At 49.8% G+C, this 21,932-nt stretch overlaps 1 protein-coding gene across 4 annotated transcripts in view; it reads right to left on the reverse strand.

The window, feature by feature from the left end:
* RALGDS (ral guanine nucleotide dissociation stimulator) overlaps positions 1 to 21,932 on the reverse strand; it is an 84,664-nt gene that overhangs the window by 28,528 nt on the left and 34,204 nt on the right. The window lies entirely within an intron of this gene.

Genomic DNA, 21,932 nt, shown 5'->3' on the forward strand with positions numbered 1-21,932 from the left:
GCCCGTTGCTTATGGGGCGACCATTGCTTCAAGAACCCTCATTTGAAATACGGGTGATAATACGACTGGCGTACCTTACTGGGTTGTTGCAAGAATTACAATGACGTAAACTTCGCAAAGCGCTTAAGAACAGATGAACATCAGAAGAGCCCTGATGCTGGATCAGACCAAGGGTCCATCTAGTCCAGCATTCTGTTCACACAAGCTGTCCATCAGGGACGCATATATGGTGCAACAGCACCCTCCCACCCATGTTCCCCAGCAACTGGTGCACACGGGCTTTCTGTCTCAGATATTGGAGGTAGCACCAAGCCATCAGGGCTAGTAGCCATGGATAGCCTTCTCCTCCAGGAATTTATCCAGTCTCTTTTTAAAGCCATCCCAATTGGTGGCCATCACCACATCTTGTGGTAGTGAGTTCCATAATTTAACTCTGCGCTGTGTGAAGAAGCCCTGCCTTTCATCTGTCCTGAATCTCCCCCCCCATCAGCTTCGTGGGATGACTCCTTCGGGTTCTAGTAATTTGAAAGAGGGAGAAAAATGTCTCCCGATCCACATTCTGCACACTATGCATAATTTTGTACACCTCTATCACGTCTCCCCTTAGCCTCCTTTGAATACTTGGAAGTACAACATAATTGCTAAATGGGCATTTTCTACTACTACTATTATTATTGGCTAGGTTCCTTTCTTCTCTGATATCCTTGCTACGGCAGGCAAAGTTTGACTTATTCAAGAAGGCCTTTGGCCTGTAAGGGTGTCTGTGGGTTGGGTGCTGTTTTTATTCTCCAATTCAGGGATAGGCAGCCGTTTTCGGGCCGTGGGCACTTTGAGCAATTTGAGAAGCTGTCCTGGGCACCCTCACAAAATGGCTGCCACTGGAGGCGTGGCAAAGGACAAGTCGCCTGCCCAAAGCACTGAGCATGAGGCAGAGACAGCTCCCTAAATGGCCCCTTTGAACCCACCGTTTTCAGCACTAACAGAAGCCGATTTCACAGCAAGCCCAGCTGCTGGCAAGAAAAATGTGTTAATTGAAAAATAAAAAAGTGGTAGAGGTAGGACACCTGAGGGTGGGGACAAGCTCCAAGAAATGTGAATTGCTATGTTTTTACTGTATGTTAATATGTTTTAATCTGTTTTAAATTGTTTTGTAAGCTGCCTTGAGTCAGTATAAATCAATCAAACCATTCTTGACAGGGTATAAATTTTGGAGAGAGAAACAGAAAAAAGGAAAGAAAGGTCCCACGTTCTTGGAAAATCACAGCTGGCGTGGCGGCCAAATACATCTCTATTTATACTAGTCCCGGAACTGCAGCCCTTGTACTGCAGGATAACAAATAAGGCTTAGGACTGGGTTTGAGAGCATGTCTGCACGCGCACGCACACACCCACGCACACCAAAAAAGTGTCTGTTCATTTTTAAAGACAGACAATCTGCCAGGAGAAATGCTTATTTGGCAAAGTGCATTTCCAAAGCAGAAATGGGAAATTTGACGCAGCAATTTCAGCGTCAGGCTCACGAGGCCTCGGGACGGAAGGGGGAAAGCCCTCGCTTGCTGAAAAGCGCTCGCTCGGCTTCCTTCCCTAATTTTATTTTTCCTCCAGCCGCCCATTCACATTTTACAGCCAGCTGGGGCAAGAGATGGGCGTTTACAAACCGAGCGGCTGGATTCGAAGAAACAGAAAGCCAGAAATTGCGAGATGCTCGCAGCACGTGCGCCCCGTCAGGTTTATTGCTGGGTTTGGGATTTTTTCCTTCCCCGCCCCTCTCCGGAGAGTTCTTTCTCAGCACAAACTCTTCCACTCAGCTATCGTCTTCCCCTTTTTCTGCTGAGTGTCGGCGTGTTCCCCCATTTCCCAGAAATGGGGGAAGAAACACAAAGTAGAAACGGCAGGAGCTGGAGGCCAGGCTGACACCAGAGATAAGATTTCTGAACTTAAAAGGTGTCGGCTGTTTAGAGAATCCCGTGATCAATTCTGTGCAAACGCAGCATTTGGCCAAATTCGACACTCCGTGAAAATTTGGTCTGTCGTCGTTTCGTGTAGGTTATTAAAAGCTTTCTAGTCCTCCTGGATGCAAGAGCAGGCTTGACAGCGTGTAGCCAGTGTCGGCTGTTATAGTAAAATCAAGCAAGGCGTTCACACAATGCGCTAACCCAGTGGATGAGAGCGGGTTGTTTTGAACCGTAGGCTGTTTGTCGAACTGTGGGTTATCGTGTTGTCTGAATGCAGCCAGGGTGGCTGGCTAACCATCCTGAACAATCCAACAACAAGCCATGGGTTCGAGGAAAATAAGCTACACTCCACAGTTAACAAGCCACTCTGGCTACATTCAGACAACACGATAATCCACGGTTCAATGCACGACCCGCGGTTCAAAACAACCCACGGTCAACCACTGAATGTGGATATGCGTGTTGTGTATAAAGTTGAATATATCCAGTTCAGTGCATGCATATGAAATGTATATACACACACACACACACATCATTGAAAGAATTGTGCCTAAACTTCCACAAAAGCAGACCAAATATCCAAACGAGTCTATCTTGTTCTTTGCCTTATTCTCGCCGCTCAGAGAATTTCGAAGAGTTGGGCAGAGCAATTATCCACTTGCGAGAAGTGACTGCACCATCGTTAGGAGGCGAAAGTTCACCTTGGAGGGTTTGCTGGATCCGAACGGCGTATGTCACACGCCCCCTGGGAAAAAGCTCTTGGCATCTCGAGTGCAAGGACAATTTTGCAGAGAGAACGCCGTGCGCCTCGGCCAGACGCTGGGGCTGAGAAGGGGAGCGCTTGAAGAGGAGGCTGCGTCATGTCACGGGCAAAGAGGGGCGCGCTTCCAAAGACCAGGACTTGCAAAGCGATTGTGGATGGGATCATCTCACGAAAGTCCTGCCCCGTCTACATTGGCTACCAGACTGCTTCCAGGCCTAATTCAAAGCGCTGGTTTTAACCTCTAAAGCCCTAAATGGTGGCTTGTAGGAATGGCTGCTCCCATATTTACCTACCCAGACCTCCTCCAGACTTTGGACAGTATGGCTGATGCCAAAGTGACAGGCCGCCAAAGGCAAGAGTTGGGTGTGTGTGTGTTTCTGTTTCTTTTTAAAGTGGGTTCTGGACCTGCAGTTCACTGAAAGCAAGCAATTAACAGGCCATTGCCGGCTACCAAGAGCTCCACTTAAGGGCCCATTAGTCAGCAAACCGTCAGCAAATACAAATAACAAAGCATCGTGGAGGTGCTTCAGAAGGGCTATTTTTAAAACGCAGAAGTATCCTGGAACCAAGCCTCCTCGTCATCGCAATTAGGCTTCTGGCCTCCATCCTGAAGCCGCCAGGGGTCATCGGAACGTCGATGGGGCTCACATGGTACAGTCCGCCGCATGTTGGAAGCGGTTGCTTCGAGAGAAAGCCTCCCCGAGTGTAGAAAGCTAGAAGGTCAGGAAGTCAGGTGGGCTAGAAACCTTCCCCCCACGCCTCCCCACATCACATACGCCAGAGTGTTAGCTTTCCACATGCAGGAAAATCCAGGCGTACGTTTCCCCAGCATTCCTATCCCCAAACGAAGAAATCCTGCGAGGACTGTACCACATTGCCCTTGCTAAGCGGTGTTAAAATTGGGTTCGAGTAAGCCGTCGATGCCTGCCATGTCGTGGCAAGGAGTGGAGGATGGGAGTAGAGATGCTATAGGGCACGATCCGATGCATGTTTAGACAGGAAAAGGGAGCAGGGTCAAGAACGGCCAGCAGATTTTAGCTTAGAGCGCTTACTGCCAGTAGCAAAGGAGAGGCAGTTCAATCTTTCAGAACAGGGTGCAAAAACGGCACAAAAGCCAAGATATCATCCAACTATTTGGGGGGGGGCAACTGAGAACTGGAGGAGGCGGCGAATTTGGCCACGGATCTAAGGCTCCCCAGACCTTTTCTAAGCAGTCAAGCCAATTTCGATCCTTCCTTGTTAGTTCTGCTTGAGTTCGGTTGTAAGGCTTGGGCCAAATCTCCATCTTCAGGTCACCGGCTCAGAGCCTGTCCTGGGCTGAAATCTCAGCAAAACACAATAAAGTCAATGCATATATCTGAGAGAGAGAGATTGAAAGAGGCCGGGGGAAGCAAAGGAAAGGGATTCTTAATTTCCCAACACTTTGGCATCGAAATGGCTTTGCAGCCTTGAATGACTCACAACTCCCATCCTTGTTATTATCACCTCCCGTCTCCGTTACTACGCTGCCGTAGGGTCCCACTTGGTGTTACTACAGCTACGGTATTTTTAGGAGGCGTCGCAACACTCCACAAGCATAGCTACCTATGTTGGCCATTAACAACAGCGGAAGCCACTGAATGGACAAAGTAAAGCCCAATTTTCATTCTCCGTGGCTGTAGTTGCATGGGCATTCTTGCCCATTCAAGTCCGTTTGATCCAGCCTTGAGGACTAGAAAACTTGCATATATACGCAAACGACAAGGTTATCAAGAGCCGTATCTCCACGCTAATTTTTGTTTTTCCAAGGTTTGGAACGACAGAGATAACCCACACGGATCCCACCAGAAGGACCTGATGTCACGTGAACCACGTGGCTAAGCGCCACATGGAAGTTCCGGGTTCAAATCTCACCATAGCCAGAAACCGACTTCGGGCAAGCCGTTTATACCCCAGCCTCAGCCCTGCAAAATGGTGAGAATAATATTGGGCTACTCTCTAGTGACTACACCAGCTGTTTCCGGGGGGGGGGCACATTTGGCAATTTGAGAAACTGTCCTGGGCGCCCTCACAAAATGGCTGCCATGGGGGGCGTGGCAAAGGATGTCGCCCTCCCAAAAGGCTGAGCATGAGGCGGGTCTGAGCTGCAACTCACTAAACAACTCCTCTGAGCCCACCGTTTTGATCACCGATGGGAAACTTATTTCACAGGAATCTCAGCTAACGTTAAGAAAATTAATTGGGGGGAAATGTGGGAGAGGCAGGACACCTTGGGAAACGCCAAAGAAGGTGTCCAGGGTGGGTTGGTGCCCTACAAGCACCATTTAGGGATCTCATAGAAGATGTGGCGTCAGCTCAGGAGAACCTCCAAGTTTAGCAAAAGCCTACCTTTGAGTCCTAGACGCAAAAGAGCGACTTTACGGCCTCTGTTGGAAGCCAAATGATGTTTTTGTTTTGAATTCTTTTTCATTACAATTTTGATGTTTCGTAAGCTGTCCAGGGGACTCGTTGAAGGACGGGATATATACAATCCTCAAAGGAAGTAAAATAAACACCTTCTTATGACTCTCGGATCGCCCTTTGGACGATGGAAGAGCCATATCAATGCTAAACGTTATTAAACAATCCACATAGCGCACTGTTTACTACATTTAACGCATAACCCAAAAGTTAGCGTTCCCTGGGTGACATACAAAGTATAATAAAAAGAATTTAAAGTATTGCGTGTGTATACAACATACATATAAACACATACTTTTCCTCTAGACTCAGTTTCTACTCAAGCAGAGACTGAAAACTTCCAACTGAAACCGACAGCTCTTACATAAGCAGAAAAGCGCATGACTCAACTTACAGCATCAAAAAATACTTCAGAATCTCCCTCTGTTTCCAATTCACAGGGGCCAGCCTGTTTTCCCTCCGTACAGAAACTAAAAAATAAAATAAAAAGTAGAACTATTTGCTGTTCTCCAAAATAGGAACAACCCGGCAGTCATGGCAAAGAACACACACACATCCTTTTTGATTCATCACATTTTTCCATGAAAATGATTGTGAATCTGTCAAGGCAGTGAGTTCAGTTGGACTTTCTACTTTTTTCCTGGTAAGAGAAATCATGCGGGGGGGAAAGCCCACTGCACGGCACAGACCGATGATCCAGAAATCCAATAATACGCAGGAGATATAAAAAGAAACCGCTTTGTGGCAGCTGGGCTATGCCAGGCGAGATGGACATACTGAAAAAGAAGGTCCCAGAATGCTTTCACCAATGCAGGGTTCGCCTAGATGGGTTGGACTACAACTCCCACTGGCTGGGGGGATTGTGGGACGTGTAGTCCAAAATATCTGAAGGACACTAAGTTGGGAAACGTAGTCCTAGAATTGCATCTAATGCATGAAAACGCCTTTAAAATGCATCTTGTTTCAGCATTTGCTTTACTTAGAAGTGCTTGTAAGAATGGACCAATTTAATCCTATTTATTTAATATCCGAGTTTATCACATGGTGCTAACAATAAAACTGGAGGGGGGAAATCTAAACTAAAACTCTCTTGATAAAAAATAAATGCTGCCTGCTGGTGGAAGGGCAACAGAGAGGCAGACAACTTAGCTCTCCCTCAGCTGGGAGTTCCAGAGGTTGGGAGCTCCCGCTGAGAAGGCCCTGTCTGGCATCCCAATTAAACGTGCTTCCGATGGTGGTGAGACCGAGAAAATGGCCGCCCCCTGAAGGTCCTAAAACCTGGGCAAGCTCGTATGGGAGAATATATTAGTAGAGAACTCATTAGCAGAGAGTAGACCCTTATATGTCTAAAACTGCACTGTCCATGCATAAGGTGGGGGTATCAGTCGGCTGGGGTGAGGTCAAGATTTTGCAGAAGTATAAAAAGTCTTGAGGGAGAGAGAAACCTCTTAATGTGGCGAAGTATCCCAAAAATAGCCAGACGAAGACTTGGCACACTTCACAGACAGAGAACGGAGGCCCCTGCACAGGGGGGTGGGATCAGAAGACCAGGGCGACATGGGATGGAATAGTCTCTCCTCGAAAAGGGCATTGCTGGGTGGCTGGCAGCCTGAGCAGAAGCGCTCCACATTTTTCCGCCAGGTCCTGCTTGACATTCCATATCCCAGATGGGATGTTGAAAAACAAACAAAACCATCACCAGGTCCGGTGATTAAATCAGACCACCGACGATAGAAGTTCGTAAAAGAATACATTGCCTGGAGCAGCCTTCCCCGGACGTGTTGGACTGCAACTCCTAACATGCCCCAACTAATCAGGCCGGAGGGGGAGCTAGCCTCCGTGGACCTCCAGCCTGATCCTGCAGGGTTCATCGATTCAGGCGTAGCCGGGGTGCACGAAAGACCATCAGCCAGTTTGCTATGAGGGCTGAATAAACGAGTTCCGACTGGAACCCGGAGCGGATTCATCGCTCCGCTGGTATCGGGGCCACCCGCCTCCGCCTTGCCACATTTCTTCTCCGGTCCAATTTGGCCTACATCTCAACCGGCCGACTGGGGAGGCCCGGAGAAAAGCCCCTGCCGAACGGGGAGCTCCACCGGTCTCAAAACCCGGAGGGGGGCAGGCCGCACTTCCCAGGAAGAAAACGGAGCCCGAGAAAAGAAGGGGAAACACAGAACTCACGGCCTTCGGGTTTCAAACACAATAGCAGCAGGAAATTCCCTCAGCCGTGCTTTTCCTTCCTGCCTCAGAGCCAAAGGAACGAAGCCAAAAGGCCCTGTTGAAATGTCGAAATGTCGAATTGCAGAAGGGGATGGGACGGGACACGGGAGGTCAGCTAACAGATCTGAGGTCGCGCACGCCGCACTCGGCTCCCTCACGGGGAAGCGCCATCGAGCGGCCTTTGCTGCCCCGTGCCCCTCTCGCTAAGCCTCCCCTCTCGTTCCGTAGCCTTCCTCACGGCTGGGGGCATTGCCTTTTGGTGTGGTTTGCATGCCGAAGACTGGCGCACCGCGTCTATGGGTGGCGTGCTACGGATAACGTCCTAACCGCACGCGGGCGCACGCTATGTGAGAGGGATACGCAAATGATCCTCTCCTAAAGTATTTTGGCGCCAGACCTGAGTTGGCATAGTTGGGCAGGGGCTGAGGGCCCACACCCCAGCAGGGGCCCACTGGTTTGAGCCCCCTGGAGTTGCACCTCCGTTTCTCCTTGTTCATCCGCCTCTCGCTCTGGCCCAAGCAACGGAGGTGGTGAAGGACAGGAGCGGCAGATGCCATGGCCTTCTCACTCCTTCACCGCCTGCCGAGCAAGCAGTAGTGTTGTGTTACCCAAGAACTCAAAGCTTTATTCAAGCAATAAACATCTCTTCCCACCTGAAGAGAGTCTAATCTCTAAGAACTTCCCTCTAGGCAAAACTATGCAAACTAAAGGAGACAATTGTCCTTTCCCAGAACACACGCGTTCACTTCAGGGAGACTGGTTCTGATGCAGCTTCTGGCGAGATGCCAGCCGGGCTGACTTCCTCTCACCTTCCTTTAGCTCCGCCCGTTTTAGTCTGCAGCGGGCTCTCGGATCGGCTAGCCTCTCTGTGCCCTCCTCCTCGAAAGAAGACTGATTTCCCACTGACTGTGTGTTGTTTATCCTTGAGGAGATAAGCTTTGGAGAAGGTTCCTTCCTGCAAGGAAGCCAAGATAGGGAGACATTTTTCTCCCTCTTTCAAAATACTAGAACCCGGGGTCATCCCATGAAGCTGATGGGTGGGAGATCCAGGACAAATAAAAGGAAGGACTTCTTCACACAGTGCAGAGTCATACTCTAGAACTCACTACCACAAGATGTCGTGTTTGCCACCAATCTGGATGGCTTTCAAAAGGGGTTGGCTAAATTCCTGGAGGAGAAGGCTATCCATGGCTACTAGCCCTGATGGTTGTGTGCTATCTCCAGTAATCGAGGCAGTAAGCCTGTGTGCACCAGTTGCTGGGGAACATGGGCGGGAGGGTGCTGTTGCACCATGTCCTGCTTGTTCATCCCTGGCCGATGGCTGGTTGGCCACTGTGTGAACAGAACGCTGGACTAGACGGGCCCTTCTTACGTTCTGCTGTTCTAACGCGATAACGACACGCTGATCTGTTTGCAAATGAACGTTTTCTCACAAATACGCGTGGCAGCACACAGTTGCAAGCCACGAGCTGTTGAGCGCTCACCCTGGCCCCTCCGTCTGCTGTCCAATTATGGCTCTATGGGCCTTCTGTTGCAACACAAATCGTGCAAGGAACAGCAGAACGACTTGAAGAGCATGTCAACAAGGAGCATAAACCACATTAGGAATAAGGCTTCGCTTGATTCTGAGCACGCAGTAGTAACTCCCTCCAGGCTTTTCAGGTGAACCTCTACAATTACTGAGGACTAGAATCCTGCTATTTTAAAGTATTTCATATATATTTTAATACTCCATTCCCCGCCAATATGGGCTGCCACATGAATCATCTTGGTAAACAGTTCTGAGAGCCTTCTGAGGCTGATGAGTGGGGTAAAAATGCTGTGAATAAAATAAATAAATACCCGCAGCGCACAGAACCAGCCATTGCACAGGGTTCTGCCACCAGATTCGGCACATGTCCACTGCTGCGAGTGGGGGAATCACAGAAAAGCACATTCCTCACCTCCCCTGTCTGTGACCTTCAACGCGCACACGCTGACTAAGCGAGACATCAATTGCGCTCCATTTAATTTAAAGCTAAAATCCCATCAGAGAGAGGGGCAGGGCAGGGCGGGGGGGGGGGAGAGAAAATATGAAAGGGATTCCAGTCTGCTCAGCTGCGCAAAAAAGACCTAGACGCAAGGAAGAAGGGCCTCTTCTGTCACACTTCCAGCTTAAAGGACACTCGTTCTGGGAAACAGCACGCCGCCCGTCGTGATGAAATTCAGGAGATGAACTCAATGCAGCGAGGCGCATGCTTCCCGCCCAAGTTCTCAGCCAAAACGCCCTGCCAGGAAAGCGATTTGCCAAGAGGCCCAGCAGCTCTGCGATTCTCCTGCCCGCCGTGATCCGCACGCTTCCCGTTCCAGGCCGAGCGGGGGGCCGTGTTACGTAGGGTGACCAACTGTCAGGATTTGCCCGGATTTGTCCTGGGTTTTGTTCTTTCCATGGTGTCAGGGGGGATTTTCTATAATTTTCAATAATGTCCTGGAATGACACACCTTCCCCTTTAAGGCTGCCATTAGCATGGCAGGAGGGAATGACATGCTTTCTTGAGGCACATCATTCCCCCACCCCGAGCTCCGATTGAGGTCTTAAAGGGGAAAGTGGGTCATTCGTGGACATTATAGAAAAGGCCCCAATTGGAGTGGATGGTGGTGGTGCAGAATGAAATCCTTTCCCCTCCTCCACTCCAATCGGGTTCTTTTAGGTGGCGGGGGAATAACGTACTTTCTGCAGGACTCAGATAGCTGCTTCTCCACACACACACTAGGTGTCCTCTTTTTTGGTTTCCCAAATATGGTCACCCTAGTGTTACGGGCAGAGGCGCGCTCCGCACCGTCATGCCCGCACGCAGGGAGGGGGGGAGCATGGACCATCGCCTGAAAGGGCGAGCAATTATAGCTATTGTGATGGCTGGCAGCCTTCCCCGGTACATCATGCCACGAAAGTTGTCGGCGATCAAAATCCACGGAGGCCAGGCGGTGGCATTGAGCAGGGGGGTTGGACTTGATGGCCTTGTAGGCCCCTTCCAACTCTGCTATTCTATGATTCTATGGCAGGTTTTGGCAGGGGAGACACCTCCAGGCTAAATGTGCCCACATCATGACTTCTACTAGCTTATTTGGTAGGCGGAGGGCCAGGAGGTCATGGCGTCTCCTGTTCCTCCTCCTCCTCCCCACCGCCCTGGCAATGGGGCTGGCTCTTGACCCCGACCCACAGGGTGGTTTTTCACCCTGTCTGAACACAGTGCGTTTTCCGCAGCGGGGCTTGTTAACCATTCGCCATGGTTTGTTTTTTCTCGAACAAGGCGCCTCGCGAAAACCACGGCTTCTTCACGGGTTGTTGGGGGGTGGTCAGCAAGCCACGCCGCGTGGTTGACGCGCTGCGTTCAGACAGGGCGATAACCCCTCATCATCGTTTTTTTCTCCTCTGGACGAGTTCCTCTTAAGCAGGAGGGAGTTATCTTGGGTCAGCGCACTGCAAGACCGCAAGGCAAAAAATCATCCACACCCAACAGCCGGGCTACACACCGGGAAAACAGCACGGCAGAGCGGGGTCAGTGAACAGCGGTAACCCCGTTCAGTGTTTTCTCTCTCCAAATTCTGCATTAATGGCAGAAGTGACTCATTGTGCAGCAACAAGCCAATTAAAAAAAAAAGCAAACTTTGCGTTCCCCCCCCCCTTCCGTAGTACGGTGACCCAGTAAACAGCTGAAGCAGGAAAATGCAAGAACAGCGTCCATTGAAGAGGACGGATGAGTCGGCCAGCGTGAAGCTGTTTGCAAAAGATCGGTCTGGGGGGGGGGGGAGTGGAATAAAAGCAGACCTTTTGTTCTCGGGCGATGCCAGCCACCCACATAGCTACCCACAGCGGCTACAGCTGACGCAGGATCCGCTTTTTGTCGCCACCAGAAATGCCGACGCTCGCTCCCCCGCAGCGCCCCTCCATGAATCCTCAAAACATTCCCCAGATAGTCTGCAAATATTCCAAACATGCACTCAGGATTCGAGGTTCACGTTTGCCATTCTGTTACGTTTGATGTTCTCAAACCGACATGCAGTGGTGTTTCGGACCCAACAGCAGCAAAAAAACAGCTTGCAACACGAGGAAGCACGCTTTTACCGTTCAATTACATCTGTCGTTCACTGACATGCAATGGTGTTTAGGACCCCCACAAAAAAATCAACAGCTTACAGCAGGAGTAGGCAAGCTATGCTTCTAAACTGCCCCATAACTGGAGTTCTCTGGGGTACAATACATTAAAACCAAAGTACAAACATCAAAACGAGATTAAAAAACAGGGCAGAAAAAAACCGAGATAAAGCAGAGAATAAAGCCATCCGAATAAAAAATAAAATAAAGCAAGCTGCAAAATAAAGGCACTGAAAACAGTTCCTACAAGCCCTGGGAGAAGAAAAAGGTGTCCACCTGGCCGTGAAAAGGCCACAAGGTAGGCGCCAGGTAAACCTCTCTGGAGGGAGCGTTCCACGACCCAGATGCCACCATCAAAAAGGCTGCATCTCTTCCAACTACCTGCCTCACCTCATTCAGCAGGGCCACCTAGGGAAGAGCTTCTGAGGATGTTCTTAGGGTTTTGGGCAGGTACATATGGAAGGAGACAATCCTTCAGATAGACTCATAGAATAGCAAAGTTGGAAGGGGCATGTAAGGCCATCGAGTCCAACCCCCTGCTCAATGCAGGAATCCACCCTAAAGCATCCCTGACAGATGGCTGTCCAGCTGCCTCTTGAAGGCCTCTAAGGTGGGAGAGCCCACAACCTCCTGAGGTCATTGGTTCCATTGTCGTACTGCTCTAACAATCAGGACGTTTTTCCTGATGTCCAGCCGGAATCTGGCTTCCTGTCACTTGAGCCCACTATCCCGTGTCTGGGATGATCGAGATCTGTGGGACAACCTTTCAACTCCTTGAAGAGTGCTCTCATGTCTCCCCTCAACCGTCTCTTCTCCAGGCTAAACGTGCCCAGTTCTTTCAGTCTCTCCTCATAGGGCTTTGTTTCCAGACCCCTGATCAGGTATTGCGGTTCAACCATGGGTCGAATTCTTATTTCTTTCTTGGGCTGGATGCGCATGAGAGGAAGGGGCCTACTTTATGAGGAAAGGCTCTGCCCAAATTAGATCCCTCTCTGCCTGAAAGGTCCCTCTCGGCTCTTTGGCAAGGAGGGGTGAAGAAGTCCAATTGCGCCAGGGCACTTGATCCAGCATCAATCTGGATCCAACCCAGAACATCCAGACCTATATATAAATATATATAACGTAGCTGTTGCATCAACAGAGACAGGCCCATTGTTAAATTGACTCATTTACTCAACCGCCATGAGAATTTGCCGAAAGCTCTTTCCAGTAAAGTGCCCGTAGGTATCATTTCACGGCAAGCACTACAATGGAGGGTGGGTAAAGGCTTTCCCGCAGGACGGGGAAATTTAATACAGAAGTACCGGCCTGTCGCTAAGGCCACAACGCGTCTGGGCCACCCAGAAAACCTGTTGGATTGCTTCTCCGCAAGAGGCATGAACTGACATGGAGCAGGATCAACTGAGACATCGGCTTTCTCTCTCTCTCATTCCCATGTCAGCTTAATCTTCTGCGCCTGGAACTCCTAAGAAAGATAGATGCTCTCCCGCAGGTACGTCATCAGGCGAGAAATTATGGCCTTGCAGGGTTCCCCTGGTCCAGGCCTTGCGGAAAGTCAGCTTGCGCTTCAAAACAAACACACCCACCCAAGTTCCAAGTCCTCATGACCTTTTCTCCCTTTTTTTGCCGGCTCGTAACTTCAGGGTTGGAGTGCGCCGAGGCGCTCTCCGAAGTGGGGCCGGGCAGACGGGAGAAATCGGAAGGGCTTTTGATCCATCGCTACTTTGCCTTTACAAACAGAAAAAAAGGTTTTGGAGCAAGGAATGTTCTTCCCCCGCCCCGTCCTCTCCGGAGTTTCTGACTTTGTTCAGCTGCTATGTATTAAAATGTGGCCAAGACGCAAGCCCTAAAAATAAAAGGCCTGGCATTCCGGGATTAAGTTGCCTCCAGTTGCTTTCTCCAGTTGCGCTGCCTTTTTGCAAGTCAAAGCAAAGATCGCGCACGCACGCACACACGCACGGCCCGTGCCAATATCCGGCCCACCACACACATAACGCTTTGCGTGGCGTCGGGAGAAGCCAAGCGCTGTTTTCCTGGCTTCCCGAGCACGTGCAGGCAGAAAGGGGCACGGGGGTCGGATATGGCCGGCCAGCTGCATCCGAAAAACACAACCTGAAGTAGGCCAGCCAGCGGCGATGCGCAGCAAGAGGGGAGAGCGTGCCTACATTTGGGGTGAGAGTGTTGTCGCTTTGGACCGGGAACGGAGACGGAAGGCCAGCTCTGTGAAACATACACAAACACGCACCTCGCTCAAACACACAAACACATCACACACCTACACACAGAAAGCAGACACCGCACGCAAAGCAAACACACACCACACAGCAAATGCCACATACCAAACGCACAACCACACGTCACACTACACACAACTACCACGTACCAAACACACGGCACACACACAAATGCCAGCTCTGTAAAACGTACACAACCACACAGCAAACACACACATCACACACCAACTGTATAAAATGACAGCTCTGTAAAACACACCTGAACACACACCCCATACACAAAACACACAGCAACCAGTAATACTTCTATTAATAGAAGTATGGCTTCCAAACCGCGCGAGGTACTGGTTTCTCTCTATTCGGCCCTGGTTAGGCGTCATCTAGAGTAATGCGTCCAGTTCTGGGCTCCACAATTCAAGAAGGAGGCAGACAAGCTGGAGTGTGTTCAGAGGAGGGCAACCAGGATGATCAGGGGTCTGGAAACAAGGCCCTATGAAGAGAGACTGAAAGAACTGGGCATGTTTAGCCTAGAGAAGAGAAGATTGAGGGGAGACATGAGAGCACTCTTCAAATACTTGAAAGGTTGTCACACAGAGGAGAGCCAGGATCTCTTCTCGATCCTCCCAGAGTGCAGGACACGGAATAACGGGCTCAAGTTACAGGAAGCCAGATTCCAGCAGGACATCAGGAAAAACTTCCTGACTGTTAGAACAGTACGACAATGGAATCAGTTACCTAGGGAGGTTGTGGGCTCTCCCACCCTAGAGGCCTTCAAGAGGCAGCTGGACAAGCATCTATCAGGGATGCTTTAGGGTGGATTCCTGCATTGAGCAGGGGGTTGGACTCGATGGCCTTGTAGGCCCCTTCCAACTCTGCTATTCTATGATTCTATGAAATACAAACACCACATACCAAACCCACAAAACCCACACAGACAAACTGAGCGCTGGTTCCTTCCCAAAGAGAAACAGATGCAACGAAGCCAGGACGCTGCCTGACCCCAGCGAGACGCCAACCGCCGAGCCTGGGACCCTTGGCAGCCAAAGCATGCGCTCCTGCCGGCCACCTCTGGGCTTCACAAAGTCCTCCAGCACTTCCATAACCTTCAGTGGCATGCATACACACCCACACCCACACCCTACCCTCCACACTGACCTGACATAAACTATTGGGACCACACGCCGCTACGGGTACGGAAGAGCTCCTCACCACGTTGTTTGCGTGACGAGCCCCTGCCCGGCTTTTAGGAATGAGCCCATGTTTTCAGGCACGGCAAGCATGCATCGTGGGCCATCGCAGAGCTATCTGGGCAAAGCCAGCTCATGAGCCCACAACCTGCTTCCCGTGCCAAGATCAGAGCCCAGAGTTATGTCACAATGTTGATAAAGAGCACTGAAAGAACTCGACGTGCACGGACGTCGGGTGCCTCTCGCTTTCTGTCCTTATCGCTGTTCCTCTTCACCTGGCGTATTGTAGATTTAAGTTTAGATATGTCTATTTTTTTTTAATATTTGGGAGGAAGGAACTGCTGGACTTTGGCGGGGTGTGTGTGCTGTTTTCAGCTGGGAAAAACAGCATATTCTTTTTCACATTACGGCATCCGTTTTCTCAGCAGTCCTTACAACTGTGCTATAAGGCAGGCCAGAATTATTCCCCATATTACAGAATCGGTCCAAGGAGGAGAGAACAGCGTTTTCTTCCTTCTGTCCCGCCACCACGCTTGAGAGGCAAAGAAAAGCATTCCCATCTGTTAGTGATACCAACTCCTCTCTTGAATTCTATCTTGATGCAAGAAGAAAGTCGTTCCATTGATGGCGGAAATTAGCTGTAGAACTGCCAGCAGGAGGAAAAAGCCAGGCATGAGATGCAAGTCACAACAGTACGGGGTGGAAAACATATATATCACCATGTTGAATAATCCCCCATAAGGCATGGGGTTGTCTATTTGGGGCGAGCCCCACGCACACACCAGCCTGGGTATTCTAGCCCTCAAACATCTGTCATTTCAGCAAAACAAAAACATAACAAAAACTTAAGTCTCTAGTCCTTATGATAACCGAGATGAAAAACGTGCAAGCGGTACGGTATTCTACCTCCGTAAGTAGTCAGTGTACTCCCGCCTTTCCAGTGTTCGGGGCCAATGAATAGAAAGGCAGAGACATGACTGACGAGCCCGTGCAGATGTGAGATTGATTTTATTAAAACGTGTAAGGATATGCATATATGTCTTCGCCCATTCGTCCCTGCCCAGTTGCTAAGATCATCTTTAAATGCTCTTTTCCAGGTGTTGCTGTTCATAACAGTGCAGCGAGGGGCGATGGGGGAACGGGCTTTCTCTGTAGTGAAACTTTCTCATTCATTCATTCTGTAGTGGCCCCCCTGTCTATGGAATGCTTTCCCATCTCACATCTTCATTATATACAGTGAGACGCCAAGTTAAATTAACCTCCCTTTTCCTATAGGAATTTAATCTTTCAGCTGCCGCTTTATTAATTTCACTGCTCGGCTCTTCAGTCTCCTAAATAGTTATACAAATATTTTAAATGTGGAATATGATGTTATTTTTTTTATCCTTTTATCGTGGTATTATTCATTTCGCTGTTTGGTTTTGTGACGGCATTTGCCATTTGGGCGGTGAACCGCCCAGAGAGCTGTGAACCGCCCAGAGAGCTTCGGCTATTGGGCGGTATAAAAATGTAATAAATAAATAATAATAAATACACAAAAACAATAACATGTTAAGGCTCATAGCTGCTGTGCTCATCTCTTGCGCCTTTCCCTGTGTCCGAAGGCTCTATGCCCACTGCAACATTTTCGGGTGCACAAAACACACAGAGCCAGAAGTGACAGAGTTGTCGAAGAAACTCCGCCTGCATGAAACACAAGTTCAAGAGGTGAACGTTTCTCCCATCGAATGGCTTGAGAATCAACAGCTTGTTCAGGTTTCTAAATATTGATCTGTTTACCAGCAACGGGGGGAGGGGGAGGGAACCACTCCCATGCAACCAAGCTAGGAAACTTTGAGGGATGTGATGATTCCAGGAATGCACATTGGCTGTAACTTCGCGGGAACTGGGCACCAAAATTCAGCTTTTGCCTTCTTTTTTAAAAACGTGTTTCTAGTCCTCATGACCCCAGAGATACGCTTGAAAATGGGTTGGTTGTGTCCTACCAAAGTCTCAGAAGGCAAAGGAGCAACTGAGCAAAATATCCGGGGTGGGGTGGGGGGGAATTCCACACACGTCCTCGCCACCTCCCTTCGCTGCTTTTTTTTGCAGAAGAATGAAAAGGAACATTCTTCACCGGAACCGTTTTCGCAGGGCCTCCGCCTCCCGAAACACGGCCCCATCTATCCCCTTGCAGCTCAGCTGGCATCCAAAACCCGTTCCTTAGCAACACCCTTCTCGCGGGCTCTTGGAAAACGATCCGAGCTGCGGCAAGCCTGAGTCTGCGAGAGCGACAGCCTTGCGAGGCGGGAAAGGGGGGCATGCCACCGTGGGAGGGAAAACAGCAAGACTTCCCCCCCCACCCAAAAAATGCAACTGGACTAGGAAAAGGGGAAAACAGGTCAGCGAAAAGAGCGAAGGCAGGGGAAAGAGAGAGATACACACATAATTAATTATCAAGCGGACAAAGGAGGTGACTGAAGGATTATTCTGTTCAATGCCCCCTGAACTTGCTTTCCCCCCCCCCCACATCTTTTTACCCTCCTCTCTGAGCTGCAGCACATGAGAGCTTGTCACACAAGGGCACCGGACTCATACAACGCGCCTTTGTTTTCCCCCCTGAGGAATCTCTTGTGTGTTCAAGGCCTAGTAAACAAGCTCACTCTGTCTTCCCGTTCCGGCGTTCCGTTTCTAAATTCCCCGAGGAACAGGAAAGTGGAGGGGGGGGGAGAGAAAGAGAGAGAGAAATCAGAGCAAAGCAGAAAGAGGACAGTGAGGAGATGTTCAGCCTTGAGTGCGAAACCCACCGACCTGGGTTGTTGTTGTTTTAGTAAGTGTCTGCTCCTGCTAAAGGAGCGTCCTGTGTTGCAAATTTAAATGTTTTTAGGCTGAGCTGCATGGATCTGGGTGCTGCAGAGACCAGGCTCTTCCAGGGACCCAAGGCTATCAAAAGGGGCCCTGGCCCAAACTCCCGTTTTCCCCAGGGTGCCCAGAAAGGTCATTTGAGGTTTACAAAACCAAGTTAAGGGGCCTGCAGCTTTCCAAATCCTGAAGCCCCAAGGACCTAGGATTGCGCCCTAGGTGAAAAGATGGCCCTGCGCCCTGCGAAGACTCGCTCTGCAAGGCTGTTTCTAAACACCCAGAGCTTAAAGCATTAAAACGTGTTTTAAAAAAAAAAAAATCCGAGGGCAATGCAAACACTTTTGGGTGGTCCGGGTAGGGTGAGAGAATGTTCATATTTGGAAAGACGCTCAGGGGGATAAGCAGAAGGGTTTGGTTCGCAAAGTTGCCAATCCAGACTCCAACCTTGGGGGGGGGGGTCGGAAGGAATGGGGTGCTTCTTTGGGAACCCAGCGGGGCAGTCTCCGAGAAACACACGATGGAGACAAACTCCCGCCCGGCCACGTTCCAGCTCTGCTCCAAGGACATTAGAAGAGCCCTGATGGATCAGACCAAGGGTCCATCTAATCCAGGATTCTGTTCACACAGGCACCAACCAGCTGTCAACTCACAAGCAGGACATCAGCGCAACAGCACCCTCCCGCCCATGTTCCCCAGTAACTGGTGCACACAGGCTTACCGCCTCAGATACTGGAAGTAGCCCATAGCCATCAGGGCTAGTAGCCATGGATAGCCTTCTCCTCTTCCAGGAATTTATCCAACCCCCTTTTCAAGCCATCCAAATTGGTGGCCGTCATTACATCTTGTGGTAGTGAGTTCCATAATTTAACTCTGCGCTGTGTGAAGAAGCCCTGCCTTTCACCCGCCCTGAATCTCCCACCCATCAGCTTCATGGGATAATGACCCCGTTGGGTTCTAGTATTTTGAGAGAGGGAGAAACATTAAACGGAAGGCGATGCTCTCGGAACGCTCAACGCCGTGCTGTCATACCACGTTTCTGTACCTCCCCATGACTGTGGACACACACATCCGGTGAAGGGACGCCTTTCAGTGGCCCTGTGGATGCTGCAGTGTTGACAAACAATGCCTTGGTCTCTGTTAACCTGGGGTATCCATTTAATAAAAGCCGGATCATACAGATCCTTTGTGTAGTCATTCCATCCAGATTAAAAATGCCACAGTCCTCAGAGATCAACTTCTTACTTTGCTTCAAAACAGGGCGCCTTAGTCTTCTAGATACAGTTAATCCTTCAGAGGAGACTTCGTTTTGGCAAATAGTTACGACTTATTTCGCCAAGCAACGCAAGGCCTTTGGATCAACTTGTCCATGTGACTAAGTGTGACTGTGTGTGTGCATATGTATGTGTGTGTTAAGTATTATCTAACAATACTTTTCAAGGACGGAACCGAGAATTGTTACTGTAGTTAGAATACTGCTTAGAGTTCTGGTCACCACACTTAAAAAAAAAATTAAGAAGGGGAGACAGGATAGAGGTGGACAAAATTATGCAAGGTGTGGAGAATGTGGCCAGGGAGACATTTTTCTCCCTCTCTCAAAATACTAGAACCCAACGGGGTCATCCCATGAAGCTGAAAATGGGATATTCAGGACAGATGAAAGGAAGGACTTCTTCACACAGTGCAGAGTTAAACTATGGAACTCACTACCACAAGATGTGGTGATGGCCACCCATTTGGATGGCTTTAGAAGGCGGGTGGATAAATTCCTGGAGGATCCATGGCTACAAGTCCTGGTGTCTAAGTGCAACCTCCAGTATGAGAGGCAGTGAGCTTGTATACGCTAGTTGCTGGGGAACATGGGTGGGAGGATGCTGTTAGACCATGTCCTGCTTGTGGATTCCAGCTGTTTGGCCGCTGTGTGAACAGAGCACTGGACTAGACGGACCCTTGGTCTGATCCAGTAGGGCTCCTCTTACGTTCCTATGATTGTTTGCAAGTGAGGAGCAGGATGAGAGCACTTTAATTCATCTGTTAAATAAACCAACAAACTTAGAGCCAAGTTGTCAAACAGTAAGCACTGCAGCATGCCAGCGATAAAAAATAACAGGATGAGAAGTGCAGACGTGAAATATGAAAGCGTATCCGGGTGCGGGGTGGGGGTGGTCGGGGGAAGTGGAGAAATACCTCGGAAGAGAATTGCTGGGGACACATTCATTTCGGCTCCCCTTTGCATTCGGCGAGGTTGCTCCGTTTTGTTCCCTTTTCATTTTTAAAAGAAGTTACTTGCGAACACACACACCAGAGAAAGGGGGAAAAAAGCCAGAGCAAGTCTGTGCAGACAAGGCCCGCTGGGAGGAATTCCACTGACATCCTTGATAATTAAGGACAGATTACCTGTTGCTTTTCTCATTCTCATTTGGGGCCAAAAGCGCTTTTGTTATTTAAAAATAAACTTGTTGCCTGTCCTCTGGGAGACTCTAATCTCCGCCAGGCCTAACGCTTGGGGAGGTTTGAACTGAGAATTGTAACTGTAGTTAGAATACTGCTTAGAGTTCTGGTCACCACACTTAAAAAGAAATTAAGAAGGGGAGACAGGATAGAGGTGGACAAAATTATGCATGGTGTGGAGAATGTGGATCGAGAGACATTTTTCTCCCTCTCTCAAAATACTAGAACCCAATGGGGTCCTCCCATGAAGCTGATTGGTAGGAGATTCAGGGCGGGTGAAAGGAAGGACTTCTTCACACAGCGCATAGTGAAACTATGGAACTCACTACCCCAAGATGTAGTGATGGCCGCCAATTTGGGTGGCTTTAATAAGGGGGTTGGATCAATTCCTGGAGGAGGAGAAGGAGGCTATCTGTGGCTACTAGACCTGATGGCTCTGTGCTACTTCCAGTATCAGAAGCAGTACACCTGTGTGCTGGGGAACATGGGTGGGAGGGTGCTGCTGCACCGTGTCCTCTTGTGAGTCCCTGGTCAACAGCTGGTTGGCCACTGCATGAACAGAGTGCTGGATTCTAAATGGACCCTCAGTTTGATCCAACAGGGCTCTTGCTATGTTATGTTTGGAAGCTAAGGTTGTCCTCCTATCCACATGCATCCACATAAACCAATGAAAGCTCCTTCTCAGGAGACATGTATAGGTTTGCGTTGCGTGGGGGAGGTTTGGGGGCAACACCTTCAACGGACCCCCTCCCTTGGTGAGTTGACCTTCTCACCGCCACCGTCTTCTCTTTCTCCTCCTCCTCTTCCTCATCATGGCTCCCGCTTGCTTGCTTGGCAGGTGAACCAGGAGGCCGCGGCCCCTCCTCCTCCTCCTTCTCACCGCCACCATTGCCTGGTCCACAGCAAGACATGGGGCAACAAGCAGGTTGCAAGGGGGAAGAGGAGGAGCAGCCCCAGAGTGCTCTGGTCAGTGGGCCCATGCTAAGGTGTGGGCCCTTGGCAGGTGGCCCATCACGCCGACCTTGGGCGCTCTACGCAAAGCATTCCAGCCACATACCAAGAGGCCTCCTCTCTCTCTCTCTCTCTTTCTTTCTCTCTCTCTCTCTTTCTTTCTCTCTCTCTCTCTTTCTCCGCCTCCCCATATGGAATACGGAGATAGCCCTGTTAGCCTACCTTCCTGACAGGGTGGGTGTTCTCAGTTCAGCTGAGATATTATCCGCGAAGGACTGAGGGACACTTCAAATGTGATCTCTAAAGGCCGCGTATTATACAAATAGAGAGGTGGGTTTGTTCTAAAATGGCGTCTCGGGAGGGCCAACGGCGGAACCCCCTTCCCGAGGCCGGCCAGGATGTCCACGGGGCCTGGGGCAGCCACTTAGCGAATCGCCCCCAAAGAGGGCAGAGATTTGCACATTTCCGTGGCTTAGTTTAGATGCAGAGGGTGCAAATTGAGAAATGAGGATTATAACCGAAATTGAAATGCTGCCCATCTCAGGTGACGTGCAGGCCCACCTGTTCAATCTGTTGTTCAGGCGCTAACTGTGGACGGGCAACAGTTCGTGACGTTCTTTATCTTTAAATGGAGATCGGACCGGACAGCCCTTCGGATAGAGGAGAGTCCCCCTCATGCTTGTGGAAAAAGCGTTCTTACAAGAACAGTATCTTTTCACTGGGATAATAAAATGCAATAAAGATACACTGCAGTTCACC

Source organism: Elgaria multicarinata, chromosome 19 (genome assembly GCF_023053635.1).
Source record: "Elgaria multicarinata webbii isolate HBS135686 ecotype San Diego chromosome 19, rElgMul1.1.pri, whole genome shotgun sequence".
Taxonomy (NCBI): Eukaryota; Metazoa; Chordata; class Lepidosauria; order Squamata; family Anguidae; genus Elgaria; species Elgaria multicarinata.